The sequence below is a fragment of the Canis aureus genome, chromosome 5 (genome assembly GCF_053574225.1).
Source record: "Canis aureus isolate CA01 chromosome 5, VMU_Caureus_v.1.0, whole genome shotgun sequence".
Taxonomy (NCBI): Eukaryota; Metazoa; Chordata; class Mammalia; order Carnivora; family Canidae; genus Canis; species Canis aureus.
In genome coordinates, this window is record NC_135615.1 from 35,268,308 (window position 1) to 35,290,462 (window position 22,155).

General features: G+C 40.3%; 1 protein-coding gene across 17 annotated transcripts in view; it reads right to left on the minus strand.

The window, feature by feature from the left end:
* The window catches only part of ZMYND11 (zinc finger MYND-type containing 11), a 128,517-nt gene that overhangs the window by 81,637 nt on the left and 24,725 nt on the right, over positions 1 to 22,155 (minus strand). The window contains exon 1 of one of the 17 annotated variants that reach the window (XM_077897386.1): positions 20,875 to 20,893. The exons of the other annotated variants lie outside the window; for them this stretch is intronic. The gene's annotated coding sequence lies outside the window, so the exon portion shown is untranslated. Of the gene's footprint in view, positions 1 to 20,874; positions 20,894 to 22,155 lie in introns of those variants that run through there. 17 annotated transcript variants of the gene reach the window in all.

Genomic DNA, 22,155 nt, shown 5'->3' on the forward strand with positions numbered 1-22,155 from the left:
CTACATATTCTTTTATGACTGGAAGTCCTCCCACATTTGGATCAGAAAAATAGTCAAGTGTATTTTCCTGGTTTTTAATTTTTTTTTAAATTTATTTGTGATAGTCACAGAGAGAGAGAGAGAGAGAGAGAGAGAGAATGAGGCAGAGACACAGGCAGGGGGAGAAGCAGGCTCCATGCACCGGGAGCCCGACGTGGGATTCGATCCCGGGTCTCCAGGATCGTGCGCTGGGCCAAAGGCAGGCGCCAAACCGCTACGCCACCCAGGGATCCCCCTGGTTTTTAATTTTTAATAGACTTCTTAATCCATCTGTGAATAAGTTTTTAAAAGTAATAACACCTAATAAATTCTGTTTTGTAGATTAGTTTTGGGTTCACAGCAAAACTCAGCAGGAAATAAGAGTCCCGTGTCTCCACACATCTGCCACCCATTATCAATACCTCAAGCCAGAAATCACCTTTGCTACGATCAACAGGCCTGCCCTGACATACCACTCACTACTTTCCCCCAAAGACCACAGTCTAACTTACGGTTTGCCCTCGGTACTGTACACCCTATAGGTTTTCACATATGCACAAAAACAAGTACCCGCCATCCAATTGTCATCAGGATAGTTTAATGTCCCCCAAATCCTGTGTTCCACCTATTCATCCCTCCATGTCCCCAATCACTGGCAACCAATAATTTTTTTACTACCTCCATCATTTTGCCTTTTCCAGAATGTCCTATAGTTGGGGTCATATAGGATGTATGCAGCTTTTTCAGATTGACCCCTTAGTAATATGCATTTATGATTTCTTCCGTGTTGTTTCACAGTGTGATAGCCCTGAATAATGCTCCCTTGTATGGATGTAACATCGTTTATCTATCCATTCACAGACTAGAAGATATCTTGCTTGCTCCCATGTTTCGGCAATTATGAATAAAGTTGCTATAAACAACCCGGTTCAGGTTTCCACAGGTAAGTTTTCAGGTCCTTTGATGAATAATGAAGAGTGTGATGGCTGGATCACACAGGAACAGAACATTTAGTTTTGTGACAAGCCAGTCTTCCAAAGCGGCTGCGCCATGTAGCATCTCCCCCAGCACGGCCTGGAGTTCGTACTGCTCCACGTTCTCATCCGCAATCAGTGTTGGCTGGGTTTGGGGATGTTAGCCATTCTAACAGATGTGCGCTAATAAACCAGTATTGTACTTCACAATTCTCTAATGACATAGGCTGTTGAACATCTTTTCATACACTTACTTTTCATCTGTGTATCATCCTCGGTGAGATGTTAGATTTTTTATTCATTTTTTTAATCAGACCCATTTTCTTAATGCCAAGTTTTAAGAGTTCTTGTCTACTCTGCCTAACAGTCCTTTATCATATGTGCATCTTACCAGAATTCTCCTGGCATAAATGGCTCATTCTACCATTCTCGATACTGTCTTTCAGAGAGCAGAAGGTTTTAATTTTAACCAAGTCTAGCTTATCAATTATAACTTTCGAAGACTGCATCTTGGTGGTGTATCTAAAAAGCCACTGCCATACTCAAGGACATCTAGGTTGTGTCCTCTGTTATTTTCTAGAAGTTTTACAGTTCTGCATTTTACATTTTAGATCTATGACCCATTTTGAGTTATTTGTGGTGAGGGGTATAAGGTCTGTGTCTAGACCCATTCTTCTGCACATGGATACACAGCTGTGCCAGCATCATCTGATGAAGACATTATATTTGCTCTATCGTACTGCCTTTGCTCCTTTATCAAACATCATTGGCTATATTCACGTGGGTCTCTTTTCCTGGCTCTTTCATAGATTCCCCTGATCTATTTGCTACTTTACCAATACCACATTGTCTTAATTAGCATAGCTTTATAGGAAGTCTTGAAAACTCTAAATTTGTTCTTCTCCTTCAATACTGTGTTGGCTATTCTGGATCTTTTGGCTCCCCCTCCCCCCCCCATAAGAATTTTAGAATCATTTTGTTGATATCCAAAATATGACTTCCTGGGATTTTTATTGGGATAGCACTGAATCTACAGATCAAATTGGGAAGAACTGATCTGTTGACAATATTGAGTGTTTCTATCCATGAACAAGGGTTCTCGCTCCATTTATTTCATCAGAATTTTGTTATTTTCCTCATATAGACTTTACACACATTTGTCAGATTTATACTTTAAGTATTTCATTTTGGGGGTGATAATGTACATGTAATTGTAACTTTAAATTCAACTTGTTCATTGCTGGTGTACAGGCAAGTAATAGGCTTTTCTGTATTAATTTTTTATCACACAACCTTGCTATAATTATTTTAGTTTCAGGTGGGTGTCAATTCATTCAGATTTTCTGTGGAATCACATCATCTGTAAATGAAGACAGTTTTATTTCTCTCTTCCAAATCTGTATACTTTTCTTGTCTAGGACTTCCAGTCCAACATTGAAAAGGGATGTTAAGAGGAGACATCCTTGCTTCATTCCCAATCTCAGCAGAAAACCTGTGAGTCTTTCATCATTAAGTAGGATATTAGTGCAAGGTTTTTATAGATAGACTTTATCAAGTTGAGGAAATTCTATTCCTAGTTTGCTGGAAGTTTTGTTGTTGTTTTTTTAAAGATCTTATTTATTTATTCATAAGAGACACAGAGAGTGAGGCATAGACACAGGCAGAGGGAGAAGCAGGCTCCCTGCAGGGAGCCCGATGCGGGGCGGGGGGGTGGGGGGGGGTTACACAGACGGGGAGGGGAAGGGACTCATCGCTCATTGATCCTGGGCCCCTGGGGTCATGCCCTGGGCCAGAAGGCAGATGCTCAACCGTTGAGCAACCCCCAACCCCCACCCCCACACTGGAAGTTTGTATTATGAATGGATGTTGGGTTTTGTCAAATGGTTTTTTTCTTCCTCTATTCAAATAATCATGTGATTTTTCTTTAAACTGCTGAAGTGATGGATTGCTATTAACTGATTTCCAGAAACCGAAGCAGCCGTGCCTGAGATAAATTCCATTTAGTCACGGGCAGAGCACTTTTTATAAAACATTAGATTCATTTTGCTAATATTGGAGAGTCTTACATTTACATTCATGAGGGATGCTGGCCTTTAGTCTCTTGTAATGCTTTTTCTGGATTGGATATTAGGGTAATGCTGGGCTCACAATAATTTAGCAGTCTTCCTTCTGCTTCTACCTTCTAGAAAAGACTGTGGAGAAAAAGTATAAACTCTCCCATAAATGTTTGGGGGGCATTCGCCAGTGAACCCATCTGGGCCTGGTACTTTCTGGTTTTGAAGGTTATTGATTACAGATTCAGCTTATTTCATATAGGCCTACAGACTATTTCTTCTTGCAGAAGTCTCACCAGATTATGCCTTTCAAAGACTTGATCTGTCTCATCTCGGTTATCAAGGGGCAACAGGGGCACAGAGGTTTGGTTTGGTTATAGCATTCCTTTATTATCCTTTCATGGTTTAGAGGATTAGTAATGATAGCTCATTTCCCCCCACCGCTTTTTAATTCCTCTTTCACCTCTAATATTTATCTCTATCATTTTTAAGTTAGCTTGTCTAGAGATTTACGGTTTTATTGATCTTTTCAAACAACTAGTTTTGTACTTCATTTTACCACTGATTTCCTACTTACAACTTCATTTTTCTGCTCTATTTCTTTTCTTTCTTTTTTTGTTTATTTTGGATTTAATTTTTTCTTATGTCCTAAGGTGGAAGCTCAGAATATTGACTTTAGATCTTCTTTTTTTTCTTTTTTTTAATCTTTCTTCTTTTTTAACGTATACATTCAATGTTGTACATTTCCCTGTAAGCACTGCTTTTGCTTTATTCTACAAATTTTGATAAGGTATTTTCATTCCCATTTAATTCAAATTTTTAAAAATTTTCTCAAGATTTCTTTTCCGGCCTATGTGTTAATGTTCAAGTATTTTGAAATTTCAAGCTATCTTTCTGTTACTTCTATTTTAATTCTACTGTAGTCTAACAATAGACATTGTATGATTTCTAATCTTTTCAAATTTATTAAGTTTTAGTTTATAGCTGAAAATGTAAGTGTTCCAAGTGAGCCTGAGAAGAATGTATATTCTGTTGTTGTAGGATGTAGTAGTCTATAGATATTGATCATGCCCAGTTAATATTGTTGTTGAGTTCAACTGTGTACCTATCCATTTCCGAGAGGGGTACTGAAATCTCCAACTATAATAATGCATTCACCTACTGCCCTTTACAGCCTAATAGTTTTTGCCTGAAATACTTCGACACTCCGTTGGTAAGCACACACAAAGAATTGTCATATCTTAAAAAAAAATAAAAAATAATAATAATTAAATAAATAAATAAATAAATAAATAAATAAATAAATAAATAAATACTAATTGTCATATCTTGGGGATCCCTGGGTGGCTCGGCGGTTTGGCGCCTGCCTTTGGCCCGGGGTGTGGTTCTAGAGTCCCGGGATCGAATCCCGCATCCGAGTCCGGCGTCAGGCTCCCAGCGTGGAGCCTGCTGTCCCTCCTGTGTCTTTGCCTCTCTCTCTCTCTCTATCATGAATAATAAATAAATAAATCTTTTTAAAAAATTGTCATATCTTCTTTCAGTATTGATATGTTTATCATTATGTAATGTTCCCCTTTACACCTAATAACATTCTTTGTTTGAAAGTCTGCTTCAGGGGATCCCTGTGTGGCTCAGAGGTTTGGCGCCTGCCTTTGGCCCAGGGCACGATCCTGGAGTCCCGGGATCGAGTCCCGCATCGGGCTCCCAGCATGGAGCCTGCTTCTCCCTCTGCCTGTGTGTGTGTGTGTCTCTCTATGTCTATCATAAATAAATGAATAAACAAATCTTAAAAAAAAAAAGTCTGCTTCATCTGAAAGTAATATATAGCAGTTGCTTTCCATTACTGTCAGTATGGTGTATCTTTCTCTATCGCATTTATTTTAATCTATTTGTGTATTTATATCTAAAATGGGTTTCTTGGGGGACCTGGGTGGCTCAGTGGTGGAGCGTCTGCCTTCCAATCAGGGCGTGACCCCAGGGTCCTGGGATGGAGTCCCACCACCGGGCTCCCTACAGGGAGCCTGCTTCTCCCTCTGCCTGTGTCTCTGCCTTTCTCTGTGTGTCTCTCATGAATAAATAAAATATATAGAAAAAAAGAAATTCCTGTTCTAGGGGCACCTGGGTGGCTCAGTCAGTTATGCATCTGCCTTTGGCTCAGGTCATGATCCTGGGGTCCTGAGATCAAGATGGGCATCAGGCTCCCTGCTCAAGGGAGAGTCTACCTCTACCTCTGCCCCTCCCCCCTGCTTGTGCACTCTCTCGCCCTCAAATAAAATCTCTTTTAAAAAAAAGATGTAAGGGAGTGTCTGGGTGGCTCAGCAGTTGAGCGTCTGCCTTCGGCTCAGGGCAGTGGTCCTGGAGTACCAGGACGGAGTCCCACATTGGGCTCCTCTTGAGGAGCCTGCTTCTCCCTCGGCTATGTCTCTCTCTCTCTCATAAACAAATGAATAATATCTTTAGAAAAGAAAGACGTAAGAAATAAAAATTCCTGTTCTGATAATCCCACCAACTCTGCCATACAGACCCAGGTTAAGACGCTGATTCAATCTTTTGTGTTTGTTTTGCTTTGAGTAGGCCCTTTATTTTCCTTCCATAGTAAATGCCGGCATGCAGTGTGAGGTGTGGGGAATGCTTTCTGGAGTCCCAGGAGTCAGTCTCACTAGTTGGCGAGAGCCTGTGTCCCTGGCACTGTGATCTTCCCAAGGACTTCCCGTTCTGTGTCCCCTACTAGTACGACAGTATTGCTAGAGTGAGCTGGATGGGGTATTTCCCTTCGCTGGGTTGGTCAGGCTCTGGTTGAAGTTCCTCCTGCAGGCAGGCCTTGTTAGGACAGAAAAATGCTCTGGTCTATGTTTAAGTGGTTCCTTTTCCCCTCCCCCCTCAATGGAATCCCAAGGGGATTTTTGGTAGAGCTCCTATAAGTAAATCTCATGAAATACTGGGTACCCCTGGATTTGTAACTCAGATGCCCACCCTGGGCCTCCTGCAATTCATCAGTCATACTCCAGTTTTCTCACCAAGCACTGGTTCCTGCGGAAGTTGCGGGGGGTGGGGGGTGGCGGGGGGCTACAGTAAATTCTGTCTGCCCAACATTTGTGGCAGCAATTTGTCCTGTGGCCTCATTGCATTAATAAATCTCAGTACATTGGTAGGCTTTTCAGTTCTGCTTTTTACCTGTTATTAGGACAGGGGCAAATTCCAAACAACTCACATGCCCAAACAGAAACTGTGGGGTTACTTTCTGAATACAACATGAGGTGAAAATATAGAAGGCTATATTTTCCTATATTTATCCTAGAGAGAGCACAATTTGCTGAGATTTCTTTCTTCTCCAGTGAAATGTGATACACGTCTAATCATACATTAAGTTCTAATCTATACTAGTATTAGTTTCTTTGAGATGTTTGGTCTTTTGTTAGTATCTTCCAAAAGATATCTTCCTTACTATAACTTGCTTTATTATTAGTTACCATTAAGTTAATTAGGTTATATTCAGTTTTTATTGTAACAAGCTATATATATAAAGTCTACAATTACAATTAAGGCCATGTTGCTATTGATTGCTATATAATTATTTTATATGCATTACTCAGCATTGGGTTTTTTTAAGTTTCTCAAATAGTTTTTTCTTTTTTTAAAGATTTATTTATTCATTTATGATAGACATAGAGAGAGAAAGAGAGACAGAGACACAGGCAGAGGGAGAAGCAGGCTCCATGCCGGGAGCCCGACGCGGGACTCGATCCCGGGACTCCAGGATCGTGCCCTGGGCCAAAGGCAGGCGCCAAACCGCTGAGCCACCCAGGGATCCCCAGCATTAGGTTTTTTAAGAGCAGGCCACATTTCAAACTTTATGTCCTTAACAATTTGTATCGTGAAGTATAGAGTAAGTGCTTACTGACTGAATGCATTCTGGATAAGCCCCGAGATTAAAAATAAAAATAAAAGAAAGAATAAAGCTAGTTTAGTCTATGATAGTAACTGGTTGGCTACTAAGTCTCAAGACTACAGAACAACTGTATTCCTTCAAGAATCTCCATAACAGGTGCACTTGGGTGGCTCATTCGATGAAGCATCTGCCGTCAGTTCAGGTCATGATCTCAGGGTCCCAGGATCCAGCCCAGGCTCCTTGCTCTGCAGGGGGCCTGCTTCTCCCTGTCCCTCTCCCTGCCACTCCCCTTGCTTGTTCTCCCTCTCTGTATCAAATAAAATCATTAAAAAAAAGAACCTCCAAAACAATCAGGTGCTGCCCAATTTCCATATTTACCAAGTATAGAACATGGAGAACTTGCAAAACAGAGCACTTCTGCTAGGAAACCTACCTTGTTTATTTAAAGCAAATTACACTACTTTAGCAACAGAAAATAACAGCATGTAAAACACTGATCAAGATCCCTAATAACAACAAATATGTTTCAGTTATTTTATTAGCTATAACAGTAAACTATGATCTTGACAGGCCTCTGGATTTGACAAAATACTAGCTTAAAAAACAATGTGCATGGGGAAGAAAGACTTAACCCTTTGTTTTTTTAACACCTTTATGGAGATATAATTCACATACTATTTTCATCCACTAGAAGTATGCAATTTAGTAGCTTAAAAAAAAAGATTTGAGAGAGATAGCAAGACAGAGCACAAGTTGGGGCAGGGAGCAACACTCCTCACTGGGCAGGGAGCCCCATTCGGGACTTGATCCCAGGTCCCCAAGATCACGACCTGAGCCAAAAGCAGACACTCAACCATTGAGCCACCCAGGTGCCCCTTTATTTAAATTCTTTGGGTACATACCCAGAAGTGGAACTCTAGATCATACAGTAATCCATTTAACCTTTTCAGAAATCACCCAACTGTATTCTACACTAGCTATCTCACTTTATAGCACACCAACAATGTGTGAAATTTCCAATTTCTCCATGTCCCAGCCAACATGCACTATTTTCTGTTTTGGTTTTTTCATAGCGATCTTAGTAGGTATGAAGTAGTATCTCACCGTGGTTTTGTTTTTGTTTTTAATGATTTTATTTATTTATTCATGAGAGACAGAGAGAGGCAGAGGGAGAAGCAGGCTCCCTGCAGGAAGCCCGATGCGGGACTCAATCCCAGGACCCCAGGGTCACACCCTGAGCCGAAGGCAGACGCTCAACTGCTGAGCCACCCAGGCGTCCCTTCACTATGCTTTTGATTTGCATTTCCCTAATGACATTGAGCATCTTTCCATGTTTACTGGCTATTTATCTTCTTTGGGGAAATGTCTATTGGGAGTCCTTTGGTCATTTTTAATGGTGTTTATCTTTTTCTTGGTGAGCTGTAGTTCCTTACACACTCTAAATAGTCTCTTAATCTATATGTGTTACAAATCTTTCCTCCCAATTTTTTAAGTCCTTTTTAAATTTTATTTATTCATGAGACAGAAAGGCAGAGATACAGGCAGAGGGAGAAGCAGGCTCCACGCAGGGAGCCCGGATGGGGGGCTTGATCCTGGGACTCCAGGATCACACCCTGGGTTGAAGGCAGGCGCCCAACCGCTGAGTCTCCCAGGCGTCCCAACCAATTTTTAAGTTCTTTTTCACTTTGATAACGTCCTGTGGTCGTGATGCATAAAAAATTTTAGTTCTGGTAAAATAAAATATATTTTTCCTTTCATTTCTCCTGCTTTGGTGTCATACCTAAGAATCCACAGCAGTATCAAAGATCATAAAGATTAATCCCTATGTTTTTTTCTAAGAGACTTAACAGTTTTAATTCTTCTGTTGAGGTCACTGATCCATTTTGAAATTTTGTCTATGGTATGAGGAAGGAATCCAAACTCATTCATTTACATGTGTAAATCCTGTTATCCCAGCACCATCTTTTGAAGAGACTATGCTTTTCAAATTGAATGGATTTGGCATCATTATAAAAAATCAATTGGCCAAAGTGTGGAAAATAATATGCAGGTTCCTCAAAATTTTAAAACAGAACTACCCTGCGAGCCAGCAACTGCACCACTAGGTATTTACCCAAAAATACAAAAACGCTAATTCAAAGGGACATATGCACCCCAATGTTTACAGTAGCATTATCTACAATAGCAAAATTATGGAAGCAGACCAAGTGTCCATCAATATCAATAGAATGAATAAAGATGATGTAGTATGTATATACAATGGAATATTACTCAGCCATAAAAAAAGTATGAGATGTTGCCATCTGCAATGACATGGATGGAATTCAAGTATATTATGCTGAGCAAAATACGTTAGAGAAAGACAAATACTGTAAGATTTCACTCATATGTGGAACAGAAGAAACAAATCAAAATGGGCAAAGAAAAAAAGAGAGAAACCAAGAAAGAGACTCTTACAGAGAGGAAAGTGCTGGTCACCAGAGGGGAGAGGGTGGGGGATGCATGAAATCAATGGGGATGAACGAGAGCACTTGTGATGAGCACTGAGTGATGTAACCAAGTGCTAAATCACTACACTGTATACCTGAAACTAATATAACAGTGTTTATTATGTTGGAATTAAAATGAAAAAAAAAAAAAACTGGCCACAGATATATGAATTTATTTCAGAATTCTAAATTCCCTATGTTTATCCATATGTCAGTACCATACTGTTTTGATTATCATAGCTTTGAAGTACATCTTGAAATAAGCAGGTATGTTGTTTTCCAATTTTGTTCTTTTTCAAAACTATTTTGGCTATCTAGGGCCCTTTCAAATTCCACATGAATTTCAAGATCAGCTTTTTAATTTGGGGGGTGGGGGGGTGGGGGGAAGGCCACTGGAATTTTCATAGAGATTGTGCTGAACTCTATACTGGTTTGAGTAGTTCTGTTTTCCCATCCATGAGCCTAAGATGTCTTTTCATTTATTTTGGTCTTCTTTCATTTCCTTCTGCAATGTTTTATAATTTATAGTGTACAATACAAGTCTTTTACTTCCATGGTTAAGCTCATTGTCAGGTATGTTGTTCTTTTACATGCTAACGTAAGTAGAACTGTTTCCTTAATTTCCTTTTCTGGTAGTTCACTGCTGGTGTTACTGAAACACAACTGACTACCCTACAACTTTGCTGAACTTGTTTATTAGTTCTGGTAACTTTCTCATGTATTCCTTTTAAATTTCTCAATACCTGATCATGTCACCTTCAAAGTTTTATTGCTCTTTTTCCAATGTGGTTGCCTTTTCTCTTTGTTGTCTCATTCCTCTAGCCAAAACTTCCCAAACAGTAGTAAGCAGCATTAATGAAACCGGGCATCTCTGTCTCGTTCCTGATCTGAAGGGAAAGCTTTCAATCTTTCACAGTTGTCTACAGTAGTAGTTTGGGTTTTCATAAATGCCCTTTATCATGTTGAGAAAGGTCCTACCAGTCCTAGTTTCCTGCTAGTTTTTAATCTTGAAAGGATTTTGGATTTTGTCAAATACCTTTCTGCATCAATGGATATAATATTTTTTTCCTTCATTCTACTAATGTGATATATTACACAGATGGATTTTCTTATGTCAAGCTTTGCCTTCCTACTAAAATTTTCACAAGGCCATTGTGTCCATTTGTGTTCCCCCAAAATTCACATGCTGAAAACCTAATGCCCAAGGTGATGGTATAGATGGTGTGTCCTTTAAGAGATGATGAAGTCCTGAGGGTCGTGGCCTTACAAAAGTGGCCCCAGAGATATCTCTGTGTAAGACAGGAGAAGTCAATAGTCCCCAACTGGTTAGAAGGCCCTCCCTGAACCACGATGGCACCTGCAACAGATGTCCAGCCTCCAGAATGGTCATAAATAAATGTCTATTGTTTATAAACTACCCAGGCTGTGGTATTTTGTTACAGCAGCCCAAACAGACTATCAGACTGGCTTTACCATCATTTCATAAAATCACAATGAATGGACATATCAGAAATAAGCTGTGATGTGAGAAAATGAAAAACAATACAATTAATAGATTCTTACAAATCCGATTTTATTCCATTTAAAAAGAAATTATCTTTGACTTTTATCAGTCTCTGAATGTGTGTTTGCCATGAGCCATCAGAAAGATAATATTTACCCTAAAATTCTGAAAACTATGAGCTACAGCCATATTTAGTTAACAATATTTAAGGGGCACCTGGGTGGCTCAGTTGTTTAAGCATCCGCCTTCAGCTCAGGTCATGATCTCAGGGTCCTGGGATCAAAGCCCCACATTGAGCTCCCTGCTCAGCAGGGAGTTGGCTTCTGCCTCTCAACCTGCTCCTATGTCTCTCTGTCTCTCTCTCTCAAATAAATAAATAAAATCTTTAAAAAAAAAAAAACAATATTTGAAAGTTACGAAGTGGAAAGCTATGAAAAATTGAGACATATGAACTTTTATTAATTTATACCTGTCCTTTATAAAAAATATACATGTAATTATTGCACTTTGAATAAAACTGAGTTGTGTATAACTAGTCAGGTATGTGTGTTCCTTAATCATTAGAAATTGAATAAACTACTACACAGAATGTTACAGTCTTGTAACAGCAAAGTACCTGCCCATGAGAACCTGAAAAACTGAACTGAAAAGAAAAAAATCTGTTTGAAGGCATCAACGAACAAACACTGAAAACTTACAGAATTTAAGATCAAGGCAAACAGAAAACCAAGAGGTAAGCCTTGTATCTGGAGTCACATTTCTCCTTACAGAGGCACCTGGCAACGCTGTAAGAGCAACTAAGAACATGAGCGGAACTTTCAACACATACAGGGCTAAGAGGATTAAAAATTAGAATTGAGTGCCTAGTATGGGAGGAGAGGAATACTGTAATCCCCTAAACTTTAAGTTTAGACACCAAGGGGCTGCCTGCCTCCTAGGAGTAAGAAAACGGACAAGGAATTCAGTCTTCACACATAAAATAATAACCTAGCAGAAAAGGAAAGTACCTCATTAACTATAAAAGTAACTACCATTTTTCTTAAATTTCAAATCACCTCAACGGTTGAGCAGATTAATATAAGCTAGGTCTACTGGGGCCCCTGGCTGGCTGTCAGAAGCAAATACAAATCCTCTCTGGATAACATCATCCTGAATTTCAATTCATTCCTATAATTTTTCATCACAGTATCTGGAACATATGTAAAAATAACCAAATCCACAAAGAGTAAGAGGGTATCACCAAAAGGCAAGAAAAGCAAAACAAAAACAATGGAAACAAACTGCAGGAAGAGTTCTGGATGGGTCATTATTAGACACGGCCTTTAAGATAACAATGCTTGGGGCGTCTGGGTGGCTCAGTAGGCTCTGCCTGCCTGAGGCTCAGGTATGATCCTGGGGTCTTGGGATCGAGCCCTGCTTCAGGCGCCCTGCCCAGAGGGGAATATGCTTCTCCCTCTGCCCTTCCACCTGTTCATGCATGCTTTCCCACTCTCTCTCTGTCAGATAAATAAATAAAATCTTGAAAAAAAAATAACAATGCTTGATATGTTCAAGAAATTAAAAGATTTATAACTCCAGCAAAGAACATGCAAAGAAGCTAAGTGGAAAGGACAGACTTGTAAAAGTACAATAACTACAGCACTCCATGAATGATTTCCTATCAGATTTGATACAGACGAGAGAATTAGTGAACCGGAGGATTATTCTCAAAAGGAAGCATCCAGAAGAAAGCATGGATAAACAAGAGCATGAGGCATATATGGACGTAATAAGGTCTAATATATTCACTGCGATCCTAAGAATAGAGAAAAGGAAGACTGAAGAGGAACTGACTTTCAGAGACAGTGGCTGATAATTTTCCAAAACTGACAAAGGCATGTAGCCTCAGTACCAAGAATCATTCCCAGAAAACAAAACCAAGTGAACACAACTACACCTAGGCATTTCACTGTAAGATTGCTTGAAACCAAAGATAAGAGGGAAGAGTTAAAGTCACTAGAGGAAAAGCCATACTATCTCCAAATGAGCAACAATAAAACTTCAAAAGGAGTCATCAGAACAATGGATATCGAAAGACAATGAAATAATGTCTAAAAAGTTCTCAAAATAGCTGCCAATTGAAATTTTTATACCTACAAAAATGAAAGGTGAATAAGGTACAGTTTATAAAACCAAGACTTTATCACAGTAGCCCCACAATACAGACACTGGAGATGTTCCTTGGGCAGGAGGAGAAGAATCTCAGATGAAAACTCAGAAATTATGAAAAGGGATGAAGAGCAATGAGAAAGGTACAGATGTAGGTAAATCTAAGTAAATGCTGAGTGTATAATACAACAACAATACTGTCTTCTAGATTTAGAATACATACAGAATTTAAATGTTTAAGTTCCTCGCATTATCTGGGAAAAATAAAAACCTGTATTAGACCTTGACATATCAAGGACATGTTACTGCCACTAGAGTAATTAATAAAAGAACAGTTAGTAAAAAGAACACATAAGGACCAAGCTATTAGATGGAGAAAGAGAATACAAGATGCTTTATCAACACCACCTCAAACAACAAACAAGAAAGAAAAAGGCACAAGATGAATAAAAAACATATTATGATGACAGATTAAAACCCAAATATATTCGTAATTACATTAAATCTAAACAAAGTATCTTCAATAAGAGACAACAATTTTGAGCTTGGATTTAAAACAAAAACTCAGCTAAATGCTACTTGCAAAAAGAAAATCTTATATAAGGAAACAAAAAATTTGCAGAGTCAAAAAAGAAAGCACCATGCAGAAATATATTATCAAATAAAGCTGTAATAACAAAAAGAAGAGTGTAACAACTAAGTATTACTAAGGGAAAACAGGGTCATTCCATTATAATAAAAAGATTCAACTCATTAGGAAATACTCTTACGTTTATGTACTTAACGTCAAAACATACAAAACAGAACAAAAAGAGACAAATCCAGTCACAACAGATTCTAACACATCTCTCTCAACTGTAAAAGAAAAAAACTGCTAAATACACAGAAGATTTATAGAAACATGGAACAAACCTGACCTCATCTACATAAATCTCTGCAGTCAACAAGCACAGATTCTGTTCAAACACACATGGAATGTTTACAAAAATGATCACACACTGGGCAGATCAAGTCTCAACAAATTTCAAAGGACTGAAATTACAGAGTTTGCTCTCTGCCCACAGAACTGAAGAAGAAATCAGTAACAAAAAACACAAAAATATCTGTTTTTGGAAGCTAAAAAACATACTTCTAAATAACATATAGGTCGCTGAAAGTCACAAATGTTAAATCAAGAAATATAATGAAAAGAATGAAAATGTAACAAAAGGAATAAAATACTAATCACCAAAAGTTCTACGATGTAGTTAAAAGGAAAACTTCTAGCATAACTGCATAGGTGATGGGAGAACACTAAAAAGCAATAATCTACACATCCAACCTCCAGAAAATCTAAAATAAAAAATGAAACCAATAAAGTGGAAGGAAATTATACACACACACAGAACAGCAATCAATGAAAGCAGACTTATTTTTTTCATAACAGACTTTTAAAAGAGAGATTCAATAAAAGGGAAAGCTGATTCTCTGGAAGAACAAAATTGATAAACCCCTGGTTACTATCAAACAACTACCAAAACACACAGGAAGAAACAGAAAACTCAAGTAAGTCTTTATCTATCAAAAGAGGTTACACTGAGGATTAAAATTTTTCCCACAAAGAAAAACTCCAGAACCCATACAGCTTCACCTTACAGTCTACAAAAAATAGACAAGGGAAAAAACTCCCAATCTTACAGAAACTTTCTTAGAACAAAAAAAGAAGAAACAGGTCACAAGTTGTATGATATCAACGTAATAACCTTGATATCAAAACCTGAAAGGGACACTGAAAATTACAGGTCCATATCATTCATGTTCATGAATGTAAAATATTAGCAAATCAAACCCAGAAATACATAAAGTACAATACAGCGTGACCAAGTTTCTTAAACAATCCTAGCAACTCGCCTATTAACAGAATAAAGGAAAATAATAAAATCAGCTCAGTGATGCAGAAAAACACTGGATAAAACTCTTCATCCATTCGTAACCACTAAAAGCAAAACAGGAATAGCAGGGAAACTCCTTAATCTGAAAGAGGGTATCCACTTAAAACCAGAAGCAGAAAAAACAGACTCAAAAAAGTTCTCCAAATGAGAATGAGATAGGATACCCAGACTCACCACTTCTATTCAGCATCATACTGGAAGTCCCAGTCAGGGCAATAAAGCAAGAAATAAGACACATGGGGATCAGAAAAGAATAATTAGAGGATTCCTGGGTGGCTCAGTGGTTTAGCGTCTGCCTTTGGCCCAGAGCGCGATCCTGGGGTCCTGGGATCAAGTCCCGCATCAGGCTTCCAGCATGAAGCCTGCTTCTCCCTCTGCCTGTGTCTCTGCCTCTCTCTCTATGTCTATCATGAATAAGTAAATAAATAAATCTTAAAAAAAAAAAAAAGAATAATTACAACTGTCATTCGGAGAGGACATGCTTCTATCTACAGAGAAATTCAAAAAAATCTACAGATGAATTGTTAAATTAATAAATGTCCTCAAGAATATCAGAAGAACAGAGAGGAAGTAGGGCTTATGCACATTTCCTGTCTCAAATTCTCAGAATTGTTGCAGAACTCAGCTAACAGCCAAAGCACCTGTTGCGTGTCAGATGGGACATAAATGAGGAGTGCCCAGGTGGCTCTGTTGGTTGAGCATCTGACTCGATTTTGGTTCAGGTCATGATTTGGGGTCATGAGATCAAGGCCTGCAATAGGCTCTGCACTCAGTGGGGCATCTACTTGAGATTTCTCTCCCTCTCCCTCTGCTCCTCTCCCTGCTTGCACACACTCTCTGACTCTAAAAATAAATAAATGTTTAAAAAATGGACATATTTGCACTTCCTGCTTAGCAGTAGCTCTAGCAACAAATCAGGTATGGATGAGTTTAAATGTAGCCACACTAGCACCAATCACATCTTATTCAAAGCAACTTAAATATATTCCTTCTTTCCTCTTTAAAAATTCTAACCTCCTTTATCTCTCTGGAACATGCTACAATCAACTCTGTCTCCCAGATGGGAAACCTTAAGATTCCAAATACATGCACACAGTTTATTTTGTGGGTGGCAGTTTTGCCTTTCATTGGTCAACAGGAGTAACAATGAGTAAATGAAAAAAATTAAGATGGTATTTACACGGACGTCTGGGTTGCTCAGTCAGTGAAGTGTCTGACTCTTGGGGTTTTGGCTCAAGGTCGTGATCTCAGGGTTGTGAGATCCAGCCCCAATTCAGGCTCCATGCTCACCAGAGAGTCTGCTTAAGACTCTCTCTCCCGGGGATCCCTGGGTGGCTCAACGGTTTGGCGCCTGCCTTTGGCCCAGGGCGTGATCCTGGGGTCCCGGGATCGAGTCCCGCGTCGGGCTCCCGGCATGGAGCCTGCTTCTCCCTCTGCCTGTGTCTCTGCCTCTCTCTCTCTCTCTCATTGTCTATCATAAATAAATAAATAAATCTTTAAAAAAAAAAAAAAAGATTCTCTCTCCCTCTACTCCTCCCCACCAAAATAAATAAATCTTTTTAAAAAGTATATTATTTACAATAACACTCAAAAAAGTCAGATCTTGGAATAAATCTAACAAAAGATATGCAAGATCTCTATCCAGAAAGCCACAAAACATTGAAAGTAGAAATGACTTAAGTAATGGAAAAATACATCATATTCACATATTAGAAAATGAGCATTATAAAAATGCTCCTTCTCAAACTGATGTAAAATTCAGCGCAAATCCAATCAATATTTTCTTAGATTTTGGTATGTAAATTAACAAAAGAGCCTGAATTTTATATGGAAAAGTAAATGATCAAGAATGGCCAGTAATATAAACAACAAATAAATATCAAGACCACGGGCAGCCCTGGTGACTCAGCAGTTTGGCGCCACCTACAGCCCAGGTGTGATCCTGGAGACCCCGGATTGAGTCCCATGTCAGGCTCCCTGCATGGAGCCTGCTTCTCCCTCTGCCTTTGTCTCTACCTCTCTCTCTCTCTCTCTCCTCTCTGTGTATTCTCATGAATAAATAAATAAAATCTTAAAAAAAAAAATAAAATAACAAGGCCACAATGAATTTAATTGGAAGATCTGACACCATATATCAAAATTTACTGTAAAGCTAGAGCAATTAAGACTGTGTTACATAAGGACACGAAGAGTCATACACTCATAGAAAGTAAGAGAAAACCCAAGAGCAGACTCATGCATCCATGGTCACTAGACTTCTGTGACAAAGATGGCACCGCAGAGCAGCGAGTTCAGGTAAGGCTTTCCACAAATAATGTAGGTGAATTAGATACCCATGTGGGAAGAGAAAATCAGACAACCAGTCCAACACACACCAAACTTAATTCCTGATAGATTATAAACATAGAAAAGCTTCTAGAAGAAAGTGCAGCATTCTGTTTTCATGATCTTGAAATGGGGACAGCTTTCACCTACAAACAGCAAGTTACTAAATAGGACTACATTAAAATTAAGAATTTCTTTATAAAGCAGTATCATTAGGACAGTAAAAATTAAAAGACAAGCAAGTTATGAGCCAAAGGAATTGGGATGCTCTGCTAACTCAAGTATAGACTGATACAGTGCTTTCAAAAAGAGTTTGGAATTATATATTAAAATTGAACCTTCTACTCCTAGATATATATATTCAACAGAAATGTATGACATGGTCTCCAAAAGATACATACAAGTATTTCAAATCAGTGGGGGTGTCCAAGTAGCTCAGTCAGTTAAGTATCCAACTCGTGGTTTCAAGCTCAGGTCCTGATGTCAGGGTCATGAGTCGGCTTGAGACCCCTTCCCTCCCTTGGCCTCCCACCCCCCAGCAGTGCTCCCTCACTCTAAAATAAATAAATAAACCTTAAAAAAAATAATAGATTTTCAAAACAGTAGTATTTGTAATAACCCCAAACCAGAAGTAAATCAACATCCACTACCCACTATCAGTAGACCGGATAAAAGTGCCACGGTTTAGTCCTACCATGAAACAATAACTACCTAACAATGAAATGAATGAACACAACTAAATGTAATGGAAAGCCACACACAAAATAATACATGATAACCAAACACAAAAAGTTCAAACACAGCTGATCAAAGAAGTTTTAAGAGCACGGAAGTGAGGAGAGGGACTGGATTCTCTTCTCCTGGGTGAGGGCACATTCTGCAATGCTGTTAAGAGTTCTTCTCCACCTAGACTGTGATTATAGGGGTATATTTACTTAGGGACTATTCACTGAGCCATGCTGTTATTCTCATGTTGCCAAGCTCAGGCTCCTATACGGATGTTTTCCTCCGTCAAAATTTTTGTAAGAGGAAGGTAGTTAACACAATGTAAACAATAACCTTATCTGTATTTAATCCATTGAAAACATTACTGAAAAATAACATTTGTTAAAGTAAATCACAAATCATTCTCTACATACATATCATTTCGCACATAAGTACAGGAAAGAAACTTGGGTTTAGAAACACTGAAGAGCTATTGATAATTCTGGATTTCTTGCAAATTGTCTTAAAATTTTAAATTAAAACGCCAAACCATTTCCACCTAGATTATATATTTATTTGCCAAATGACGTTAAAATTAAAGAAAAAAAAACAAATCATATGCAAAAGTTTAAGTCTGTGTATCTTACTACCCAGAAGCAAAGCCAGACTGAGCTTTCTCAAGGAGAAGGACCTGGCACAGGACACATTCCAAGGACACCCTGACAGAGATCTTCTGAAGGTTGCTGTGGAATGCTGGAAACAAACCGACCGGCTTGTCCTCCAGTTATTTCATACTCACTCAAGGAAAATGCAAACTATTTTCAAGAAATTTCTAAATTATCTTAACAGTGCTTCTGTCCTAAATTTATGTAGTGCTGGGGCACCTGAGTGCTCAATGGGTGAAGCATCTGCCTTCAGCTCAGGTCACAATCTCCGGGTCCTGGGATTCAGCCCCGGGTAGTGCTCCCTGCTCAGCGAGGAGCCTGCTTCTCCTCTCCCTCTGGCTGCCACTCCCCCTGCCTGAGCTCTCTAAACAAATAAATAAAAATCTAAAAAAAGACAAAAAAAAATTGGGGGCAGCCGGGTGGCTTAGTGCCACCTTCAGCCCAGGGCCTGATCCTGGAGACCCGAGATCGAGTCCCACATTGGGCTCCCTGCCTGGGGCCTGCTTCTCCCTCTGCCTGTGTGTGTCTCTGCCTCTCTCTCTCTCTCTCTGTTTCTCATGAATAAATAAGTAAAATCTTAAAAAAAATAAAATAAAATTTACATGGTGCTTTCCTGGCTCACTCACAGAAACCAAAACACCCCACAAAGGGAGGGTGGGTAGTGGGGAGCAATGATGGCAGGAGGCTCTAGAAACTCTCATCTGCTCACCAAACAGCTCATAGTTGGAAAACATCAAACCAAGGTGCTTTAGGTTCATGCAATCTTCTGGCTCTATGTCCTATCACTTGAAAATGTAATAGATTTATCAGGGAAATGCAAATCAAAACTACAGTAAAATATTACCTCATACTATCCCATAGATGGCTACTATATTTTTTAAAGGGGCAGAAAAGTAGCACTAGTGAGGACGTGGAGAAAGGAGAACCCCTGTGTATTGTTGGCAGGAATAAATAATGCGGCCACTGAGTCAACAGTATTGAGGTTCCTCAAAAAATTAAAAATCGAATTATTGTATCATCCAGCCATTACACTTCTGGGTATATAGCCCAAATAATCAAAAGCAGGGTCTTGAAGAGAGATCTGTGCACCCATGCTTACAGCAGCATTACTCACAACAGCTAAAACATGTGGGCAACTCAAGTGTCCATCTACATATGAAGGCTTAACAAAGCGTGGTATTCACACACTGGGGAATATTATTCAGCATAAAAAGGAAGAAAATTCTGCCACATGCTACAACATGGAGAAAACTTGAGTGCATTATGCTGAGTGAGATCAGCCAGCCAGTCACAAGAAGACAAACACCAAATAATTCTACTTGTAACCGGTCCTTCGGATGGCCACGACCACAGACACAGAATGCAGATCAGTGGGGGCCGGGGGCCAGGGGTGGAGGCGAGGTAGTGTTTCATGGGTAAAGAGTTTCAGTTTCACAAGATGAAGTCTTATGGGATGGACTGTGGTAAATTTTATGTATATTTTACCACAATAAAAAATGTTTTTAATGTGATGAATTTGAATGCCAAAAAAAGGAGTCTTTTAGTAGATTTTTGTGTTTTTAAGTGACTTTTACAGTAGTCTCTGCAATAATCATTTATTGCCAGTAGACTATTTTTTCTATTAAGTTAAAGGTACAGATAATTACATTTGACTTTTTTTTTTAAGATTTTTTTTTTTTTAAAGATTTTATTTGTTCATGAGAGACTCACAGAGAGAGGCAGAGAGACACAGGCAGAGGGAGGAGAAGCAGGCTCCATGCAAGGAGCCCAATGCGGGACTCGATCCCGAGAATCCAGGATCATGGCCCAAGCCAAAGGCAGATGTTCAACTGCTCAGCTACTCAGGCATCCCTACATTTGAGTTTTTAACCCCTATTTTAAAATAGCATGATTATTTTTGACATTTGTTAGTCTTCAGTACTAGCAAAACCAAGATTCAGGTTCGGGCGAATGCACCATCCAGCACCAGCTGACAAGGAACCAGCAGGACCACCGTGCAAGTTAGTCCACAAATTTAAAAACGAACATGCAATCTTGCAGAAAACATGAAAACATGTAAACAGCACAAAGTCAAGTGTTTTTCCTGATTTTATGCCTTGTGGAGTTTTATATATTTAACCATAAATATAAATTTACATAAATCTAAGTCTCCTTTTTAATGGCAGGTCTTACCGAGTCTGAATATGTGTGTTTTCTTCAACTTCACAAGAGTCTGAAAAGTAATGAGAAATTCTGAGAGACAACTACTGTGGAATCCACAGGAGGTCTGTCTGTGTCGATGAGAATACATGAGACACCACAGCGGGTCGGAAGCCCTGCATCCTCCAGGATGGGCCTCCCTTTGGAGGAGGCCGGGCAGCAGGACACCGTCAGCGGGGCTCTGCACCAGGGCTCTGCACCCGCCACCGCCTCGGCCCCCGGGCTTAGACCCCGCAGACGTGGGTCAGAGCCCAACCCAGCCCTGACGAGACCCATCGCAACATCCTCCCCGGCTGCAGGAAGGGAGCCCCGTGTGTGAACTGGACCTCCAGCTTCCCTGACCAGGAAGAGCAGAGCCGATTTCACAAAAGGTTAAGGAGGAGGGGAGTGGGGAGCCGGGGCTCGGGCGAGGTGCTCCCCTCAAGCCAGCCAACAGCAAAAGGCAAGCAGGCCAACCAGAGCTCCAGGAAAGAGTCGCCCTAGGTCAGCGCCCGCTGCAGCGCACAGGACAGGCCGGCGACGGGAAGAGGTCACGCGACTGGCTTCCGGGAATGCAAACCGAGGGGCAGGTGGTGATGCCGCGAGCTGGGCCTGGTGACCCCCAGGCAGGGCGTCTGCACCCTCCCCGGAGGCGCTCAAGCGTGGGTGGCAGGGCGCGGAGGAGCTGGGACCCCCCGAGAGCTGGTCCAACACGCGCCGGGAGAGGGGATACCGAGGGCAGATGCAGGGCGGCTGCCCTCAGGGAAGCAGCGCTCAGGACGCCTTGGGGAGCACAGCGCGCTGCCCACAAGGCCCACAAAGGGCTGAACCGTGTCGGCCCGCACAGCGGGGTCGCTGGGGACCTGAGGCGAGAGCCTGACTGCAGGGGTTCAGGAGCGCGTGGGACGTGGAAACACCAAAGGCGAGCAGAACACGCTCCAGGAGACCGAGAAAAAGGGGGAGATGGAGCCGCTGCAAAGACCTGGACAGCACGCGATCTGTGGCGTATTCAAAATGGATCCTCAGGGCAGCCCCAGTAGCCCAGTGGTTTAGGGCCGCCTGCAGCCTGGGGTGTGATCTTGGAGACCCGGGATCGAGTCCCACATCGGGCTCCCTGCATAGAGTCTGCTTCTCCCTCTGCCTGTGTCTCTGCCTCTCTCTTCACTCTCTCTGAATGAATGAATAAATAAAATCTTAAAAAAAAACAAAAAAACAAAATGGATCCTCAGTTACTTAAATACGTGGATGAAAATTCTCCCTACCCAATTCTGCTAT